Below are 9731 nucleotides of genomic sequence, written 5' to 3' on the forward strand. Positions count from 1 at the left end.
CATGTTTTATGTAATAAAATGAAATGTTGAACAAATTAAGAAAAATAATCTAATGAGCTAAGCCTTCAACTGGCCACTTTCTTTAGACATAAATGAGATTTTCCTCTGCTCCACTGTTCCTAAATTAAGCATATATTTTAAAGAGGATATCTTCACTAGTGCAGTTACAAGTCAGGACACTGCAATGAGAAGAATTCCTACCCCAAAGTATTTTAACCTGTTGCTAGACTTTCTATCCTCACATGTGGCGAGCAACATAACAGCAGGGGGTAGAAATTTGTCTCAGGCATTGGCGTAAAACAGTTGGTATTGGATTGACTGCACGTTATGCGCAGCCCTTGATGTTTAATTCCATTGATTGCAGTGGAATTGAATATAAGACATTGTGTATAACAGGTGGCTGATCTGCAATCTTCTGTTTTGCACCACTGCCTGAGAAGAATTTCTATCCCCAGATACCAGAGTGGGTCACATTTGACTCATTATTTTTAAATGTAAAAGCACAACAGTTTCATTTTGCTCTCTGGGGTGGTGTGTTTAGTGTAACAGAAAAAAAAAAATGCTCTGAAACTGCAAATTTGAGTCAAGAGATTCTTGACATGATTGAAATTCAGAATATAGTTTTGTGGTAAACATATTGTCAATTCTAGATACCATTATGCCAGTGCAATGGTGACATCACAATTCAAAGACAACGGTAAGACGCACTTGGTTTGTTGGAACAATTGTTTAATAATTTACAGCTGTAAAATAATTAATAATCAACAAAATAATTTATGACTCCATTACAGAGAATTATTTGCAATGCAGAAACTGATCATTTTTGTCACATCACACTCAGTTATCTTTCTGTACACATTTTAACTTAATAGGAGTTTGAAATAAAATATATCAGATTTGTGGTTTTACAAATCCATTTTATGTGTCAGAATATTAGAAGATTGCTAAAGCAACATTCTTCAGCTTAAGAATTAAGTATAAATATTCATTCTTGCAGCATTCCTGCAGTTTCATACTGAATTTATTTTTAAGGTATTTCATTTTATATTTGTGGTTGTAATTCATTTGAATTCACATTATTATAACCATTTAGGCAGATAATTTCTCCCAATGATGTACAGCAAGATGTTTTTACCTACTTGGTTTATTTAAATACCAATCTGATAGATAAATATCATTTGCACATTAAAGTATATGTTAGGAAGGATCATTTTGTCTTCAGACATCAAGGAATGAAAGACTTGATGTAATAAATCTTCATGTAAAATTTCCTGTCACCTCATATAATGCAGACCCTGTCATTCAGTTTAAGAGCCTAGCAACTGCTAAGTACAGCTAATTTTCACAAGTGTGCAAGTAAGGTTACTTACACAAATATATAAGTATAGGTTATTTGCTCTGTGTGAATTACTAGAAAAGATGCAGATTCCCCATATTGTTCTAAATAACTATTCTGATGGTTCCGACTCTTGAAAGGTCTATTTCTTTGTGCGGTCAAGATGAATGTGAATTACAGACACAGGTGCTAGAGAGGAAGACTGTCAGCAATGAAGCTGTCCTGCAAAATGCGTGATTCTACTAAAAAAAAACCAAGTATTTACTCACTGGGATTGCAACACGAAGTTGAAATTCTAATTTAATTGCACAACTTTGAATCTGAAATATATTATGGTCCACTTAATGTGTACATTTCCCTCTACCCAGAAAAAAATCTGGTTATTTGAATAACTTTGGACCTACTTGCACTGTAAAAACAGAACTGTGTGGAAGTAGCTTACAGACAAAATAATAGGCAATAGGAGTCCATTACAAGGCTGTAAAATAGCTGAAGTATCAAAACAAGTCATCAGCTGCAATAGCAAAGTTTGAGCAGTTTTTGGATACAGAAAGCACATTGGAACATTGAGCACACTCTGACTCCTTATTGGATGTTCTATAATATATGCAATCATTCATTTTTCGCATTTGTTAGCTTTCTAGCTCAATCTTTGCCATTGCAGCCAATGGGAGTGGGCAGTGGACAGAGCTATTGCACCACCTGCCTCTTGCTGCTGGTGGGAGATCTGACCTATTTTGTTGGTTGGGTCTCAGAATAATAGAACTGACAAGCTGCCATTTGGGAGGGGAGGGGAGGAGGGCGCACAGGAAATCTGAAGCTCTTCCATAGAGCCAAGATGGCAGGCATATCTGGAGCTAAGTGATGGTCAGTGGGTGGAATGATTTTTCGCTGAGTAAGAAAAATCATTCATACTCCTGCTGGCCCTGGGAAAATCATTCCAAAAACTTTCTGCCCACCTTTTCAGAGTGGCCTCCAGCAGGCTTTTTAAAAAACATTTTCACTACATTGTACATTTCAGTAGTAGTTCCAAATTATTATGCTCACTTTTTTTTTTAGCAGTTCTTCTCTATTTTCAGTTTTTAAAAATTTATTCACTCCAGAAATTTCAGGATCCCAAACATCTATTTTTTTTGGGCTGGGGTGTGTTGAAATCTTGCGCTGTAGTAATGGCATGTCTACAACGCACACCATTATTATGGTGCTAAAATTCCAGGAAATTATGATGTGAGTGATTTATGCCATTACAGCTGGCAGGCTCAGTATGTTCAGTGCAATCACAGGAATCATAGTTTACTGTTTAAATAAAGAAATAATTGTGTTGCCCTCATTAGGTGCTTTTCATTATTCATTGGTACAGTTCTGAGAGTGTCTAGCGTCACTGATGCAAAGTAACAGATTATTTATATATATTGTGTGGAAGTGCTTAGCTGTTTCCTAGCCCTAAACTACCATCCAAAAGAGATCTTTTTTGCAGTTTGAATTGTTTATCGTATGTGTTGTGAATGTGATAGTTCGTGATCACAATGTGCCCATTTACACCTTATTATAATCCAAATAGTAAATCAGAAATAGCTGTGGGATTGCAGACTACTTGAGCAATTGAAGACTAAAAGCCTCTGGTTTCCATGTTGTTCCTATCACCTCAATTGGAAGAGGACAGGTCACTATCCCATCTAACAAACTAACCAGACAGATATAAAAACAGTCCTCAGCTGTCTATAATTTAAATTTGTGCTGCTTTCTGCCCATTAGTTCAATCTTCAAAATCTACTCTGAACATTTCCCAGGCTGAGTAACTTGACATTGCAATGGGTTTTTCCTTTGTCTATTCTTTTCCGGTCTGATGCTATGCTTACTGTGGCATATTCTAATTATATTCTCAGCAAATTGTGGTGCAAATTTGCCACTGGATGATTAAGGAGCCCAATGGTCCAATTTATTAGTGTCTGTTACCGATATCGCCATTGCAGTGATTCGTGGGGCATAAATCTATTCTGAAGTGGCACCTCAAAGACCATTTGCAGGCCATTTTTCCACCACAAGTTTGAACTGTTGCTTTAAGTTGCATGATATTAAATTCATAAATTATTCGTTGGAAAGGCAGCTCCCTACAAAACAGACTAATAATAGGGTTGAAAATTCCAATTTTAATTGGTCTAGTTCAGTACGATCTGGCAAATTCTAAACTTGATCATTACAGTATTCCTCTTGGAATGAGCTGCCTGTCAATTTTATTAAACCAACTAACCAATGAACTCTGAATATCTGATCATAGAGATTTGAAAGGCATCTTGAAAATTCACTCTGCAGCTATAAAACCATAGCAAGAAATCCCACAACTTTTGTTCTTCAAAGCTCAAAGTGGCAGTGCAGGTTTTGTGCTCCAATATGTTGAGCCAAGGTCTGGTGGAATGCCAGTGCGCCAATGATTTACCACATGGCAGAATCCCAAACTCAATGGTGCAAATCAGAAGAGGTGCCTCAAGGAGGAGGGGTGCCTCACCACAAGGGTGGAGAAGTTGGGAAAAGTGAGTCACCCTACTGCTTAGCAGCTGTCTGAATAACTGCAAGCACACATTTTGTATATGTGTATGAAAGGGAGAGTTGCCAGGTGACCTCTCTGCCAATTAATGGTGCGTCACTGTCTGAAGCCTATAGTGGGTAAACATTAAAATGGAGTTGACCTCTTCCACGTCTTTCGAAGTAAAATGCAATGTCTTACTCACACAAAAACCATATAAAATATTTTGTTTATAATAACCATATCCTGTAGCTATTGCAAACCATGTTGTTGAAAGGATCTGCTTTAAATACAGTAGTAACTTGTGCATTGATTAAAAGCTTGAGATTCAAAATGGTTGGAAGGAGCAAGCAATTGTCTACCATACTACATGCCACTATATATTGTAACTAGTCTTCTGCATTTGTATAATCACAGAGTACAGGAGTTTATTTTTATGAGCTTTACTTCTAATCGTTGATCTGCCATCAAAACTTGGTCAAGCTGACCCTAAGTCAGTCAATCTAATAATGAATTCAGGAGAAAATTCTTTACTCAGACAGTCAAACATGCTACTACATGGAGTAGTTCAGGCAAATAGCATAGATGAATTTAAGAGGAAGCTAGATAAGTATACAAGGGAGAAAGGAATTGAAGGAAGTTGTGATAGGGTGAGATGAAGCAAGTTGGAAGGAGGCTCGTGGGTACGATAAACACTGGCATAGACCATTTTGGCTGAATGGCCTGTTTCTGTGCTGTAAAATACTGTGTCAGTTTAAAGCAGTATTTTGTGTGCTCCATTGGTGATGTATGAGAGAAATGCTTCTGCAAATAGTTTCATCTTTGCACTAAAAGCAGGTCAATTAAGAAGGATGGACAATTATGACAGCTCCCGATGAAAAACAATAAAAAAACAATGCCCGAATGTTGCAATCACTCTATTATTTAACAGTGTGTGGGAGTTTTGCAATGGGAATTAACATTATTATGTCCGTCTCATATTCTTCTCACAGGATTCTTAATCAGTTCTAATACACTTTATATTGAAATGTGTGGTGGCTATAATTACTGGCTGTCAGTACTTTCATGCACTTTCTTAAATAGATACAAATGGCAGACATGACAATCAGGGGAAATGTGGCTTTCAAAAGGGAATTGGATTAGCACCTGAAAGGAAACTTGCAGGGATATGGGGAAAGGGTGGGTGAGTGGGACTAGCTCAATTGCAGGCAGCCGATCCAACTCTGACCTGGTCTCTTTGAAAATGTCTCGGGGTTGGGATCATGGCAAGGAACAATCACAATGGCCAGTGGCGCCACATTGTGGGCCCACCCACCTCTGATCCTGACCTCAACCTCGATTGAAAATCCTGACCAATATGTTGTACATTTCCATCTACTGTACCCTAACTTCCATCTCACCCCCTACCACTGATTGCTAATTTAAATTGGCCCCTGCCAACCTAAACTTCTTGAAAGAAAGAAAAAGAACAAATTTACATTTATATAGCGCCTTTCATGACCTCAGGACCTCCCAAAAGCACGTTACAGCCAATTGAGTGCTTTTGAAGTGTATAATCATTGTTGTCATGTAAGAAATGCAGCAGCCAATTTGCACATAGCAAGCTCCCACAAACAGCATTGAGGTAATGTCCAGATAATCTATTTTTTAGTCACGTTGGTCGAATGATAAATATTGGCCAGGGTATCAGGGATATCTCCCCATTCCTCTTCAAATAGTGCCATGGGATCTTTTACATCCACCCAAAAGGGCCGATGGGGCTTAGTTTAATATCTTATCTGAAAGATATCATTCCCAGCAGTGCAGCACCCCCTCAGTACTGCACTGAAGTGACAGCCTGGATTATGTGCTAAAGTCTCTGGAGTGGGTCTTGAACTGATAACTTCTTGATTCAGAGATGAGTGTGCTACCATGAGCCACAGTTAACACCTAACTAAGGAGCAAAAGCATGGATAGAATTTATTTGATGATCCTTACAAAGGCTGGGAATATCCTCAGAGCTGGTCCTGCTCCACTGGCATAACTTTGGTGAAAGCGAGGTGGAACAGACTGCTGCATTATCGGTGAAGTTAGAGGAACAGGATCAGCCCTGAGGAAATTCCTGGTCAAAGTGTTTCCCAAGCTGGTCACACACACGCATGAGACTTCCAGATGTTGGAAATTGGCGGAGCACCCAGAGGGACAGCCCCATGACAGATCACAACCCTCTTGTGACAGTGCATCCCAACGGAGTATGCATGTATTTCCTCGTGGCCATTCAGCACTTATGTGTCACCGTGCTAACCAATAGTGTGCTATTCAACATTGTCGCAATAAAATACTATGCAGTAAAGGGAAAACAGTTGTCTCATGCTTTGTACCCAGGCCCCCAAGGTTGCTGCACCTCATTTAGTTTGTTTTGTGCTATATGAGCTATTCCCAGATATTAAAATAGGGGTCCAGAGTTTCCTGAAAAAGCATAACCAGCAAGTTACGCCGAAATTTGAACTGATCTTCCCATCTGCAAATTTAGACACAATTCCTTCAGGTATTCATTAGAATATGTCGGAACGCATAAAAAAAGGTAGAACACGAGGAAACTGGTGTAAACAATTGAGCCCAAAGAAGGGCTGAACTTATTCCTCCTTTAAGGCCCTTGTTCTATTTGAAAGGTATAGTGTGAACCCATCAGACCATTATTTATGCACCTTAGCCACAGAATGTTTTAGCAAAAAAAATGGTGGAAGTCTTTTAGTTTTTAATGCAAAGCATTTTGCTGTCATCAAGATGTATTCAAAGATACAGAAAAAAACATTGTAGATCTCAGTGAGGAGAGATTTTTTAATAATCAGCATAATGCTTCAGAAATATGAATTAGGATTCTGCTGCGACCAAGATTTTAGGAGTATGTTTACAGCCTGCTCAGGAGTGCTGTAAATTAGGGAAATTTGCATGAGCTGTACTTTTAAATGGGGGTGGGGTGGAGTGGGGGCAGGTGGTGTGGTGGAGTTGTGTTAATGACCAGCAAAACGTTGGAGTGGAGGTTTCATAGACTTGGTGCAAGAGGAAATTTGGGCATTGCGTAGCCCTGTGAAAGTCCAGATTTCCCATCTCCTGGCTGATTGTGCTGCTGGCCAAGCCCTGTGCACCATTTTTGCTGTAGAGGGAGCCTATTAAAATAAAGAAGATGTGGGCTATCCTCTCAAAATTCAGTGAGGCCAGTCTTCCTGGCAGCCAGCACAAGGCCTACCTGTGCTATGAGTGACATTGCAAAATTGGAACCATAATCTTAACTCTTTTGTTGCTGTGCTTAGTTTCAGAGATCATATTTGCTGGTCTATTGGAGAATGTCTAGTAACAATAGTTAGGTGCCAATATATTGTGGGCCATGCTACTGTTGTGCAACACATGCAATATGAACGAAATATCCCAAGCGACACACTGACTTCTGCGCCTGAATTCCTGATTCATGCTTCCCGGCACCAGATATGCTGATTAATATCCATTTTAGACTTTAGTACTCTATTTAATTCCAAGTACCCACAGCTAGTTCAATCATCTGTGAACCCTCTTGGAATGCAGACCATCTGACCGTTCCAGATTTTGAAAAATATGGATGCTTTCTTCTTTTGCGGTGAATTTTTTGTTGCAATGAATGTGTTTGATTCTGTTTGAAATCCGTTTTTTGCTGAGCCCCACCCATTTCTGTAATGCTTCACTTGACATCTTTGTGTTTAACATTCTCTCTCCCTTCCAACTTCTGAATCACGAAGTGCATCAAACCAATTTTGGTTATAGATCGTTGATCGCAAAAGAACCAAAGCAAAAAAGGTCAATCCGAGGGGATAAGGAAAATCTGCTGTGTACCAGCACCTGACAGCGATTCAAGAGCTCATTTCATTCCATGTTTGCTTTTTAAAAATAAAATTAATACTGTTGATGCTAACTATAGTACACCTTTGCATGTTGCTTCCACTTACAACATCTGTCAAAGGAAAATGAGGTTGTCTCACAAAAATAAAATGTATTTGTCCCACATTCATCGCATGTTTAATATTGATTCAGAACACATTAATAGTGCTGCAATTTAATAGATCCATCAAATACAATCCTTATATATTTTACATCTGTTTCAATAATTTTTCTAGACTAACTTGCTTGCATAGTGCATTGGTTTACTAATTTAAGCCCATACACTTCACGTGTCAGGCTGTTAGTTCCCTGCAATGTCACTTCCTGTGCAGCTTTTATAGAGACATTTTAATAATGAAACTGCACTGAGGCTGCCGATTGTAGAGGTTGCTTCTTTTATTCCCAGTCTTTCTGCATTCTGTGTGCAACTGGCTTTATCCTGTCTCTCTGGTTATATGAACATACGAGCAATGACAGATTGGAAAAGACCCTCTGCTGCAACCAGCCAGTCCTGCACAACTGCGACGCCTTGTGCATCACAATTTGTAAACTCCCCACACGACCTGAAAACCATATGATTGCCTGGGAGAGGCAAAAAAGATAACAACCCAGATATTTAGGGGGAAACAAAACTGGCAAACACCTCTCTGAATGCACTAATTGATCAAAACTAGTTCAGGGAATCACTCTGGCCCTGATTAATGTCAGACGGCACCCATCTCTTATATGGATGTAAGTGCCCCTGTCGGAAACAGATCCAGCTCTGGCCGGAAAGAACTCAACGAATAGGCTTTCACCACACAACTCTGTAGCCAGTTTCGCAGGTCTACCATTCCTTTGGAAAAGTACCACCTCCTGACATTGAACCAGATCTAGCTGTTACAAGGGATTGTGTCTGCTGGTCCTCCCTAACCTATTTAGTACTTTTTTATTCATTTCATGGGATGTGGGCGTTGCTGGAAAGGCCAGCATTTGTTGCCCATCCCTAATTGCCCTTGAGAAAGTGATGGTGACCTGCCTTCTTGAACCGCTGCAGTCCATTCCACTTTTGTGTAGCAATTTTGTACAACTGAATGGCGTTCTAGGCTATTTCAAAGGGCAGTTAAGAGTCAACAACATTACTGTGGGTCTGGAGTCACATGTCGGCCAGACCAGGTAAGGACAGCAGATTTCCTTCCCTAAGGAGCATTAGTGAAATAGATGGGTTTTTACGACAATCGATGGTAGTTCCATGGTCACCATTACTGAATCTCGCTTTCAATTCCAGATTTTTGCTGCAGTTGAATCAAGCTAAATATGTATTTAAACAAAGCATACAGATTACTGAACTAAACAGATGTAATGATCCCAGAATATGAAGCAACATTATCGATATGTTGGACATTAAATTACATGCACGAAAGAGGAGTTGAGGTCTGGGGCAGATCAGCCATGATCTTTTTGAATGGCGGGGCAGGCTTGAGGGGACGAATGGCCTACTCCTGCTCCTATTTCTTGTGTTCTTATGTTCTTATTCTCAGCTGTAAATTTTGATGACTAGGCTAATAGTGTGGATGTAAGAGTATGTACTTCACCAGCTAATATACATGCTAATATGCGAAAGATAGTTGACACCCAAATCTACCAGCTGGAGTTCCTATGAATCCTGGTTATTTTTGACCTGACTGAGTTAAGAGTCAGCATAGAGTTTAATATCAGTTGATAGCCAGTTCAGTCACTTAAATATTAAAGGTGGTACTCTAGTTAAAATGCACACATACATATATGAGCAAAATAAGTCATCCTGCCTTTCACAACTGCTGAACTTCTAAAGAGAGTAAAATATGACGTATTTCAGTATTTTACTTTTAACGATGATTAAAATACCCTTGCTTGTCACTGTGAAGATCATAACATGGTACAAACTGGTTACCAAATCCTGGGGCTCCAACGTTTATCATTTGCCAGTCTAATTTTTATTCCAGTGACCGTAGGGCTACC

Source organism: Heterodontus francisci, chromosome 23 (assembly GCF_036365525.1).
Source record: "Heterodontus francisci isolate sHetFra1 chromosome 23, sHetFra1.hap1, whole genome shotgun sequence".
NCBI lineage: Eukaryota > Metazoa > Chordata > Chondrichthyes > Heterodontiformes > Heterodontidae > Heterodontus > Heterodontus francisci.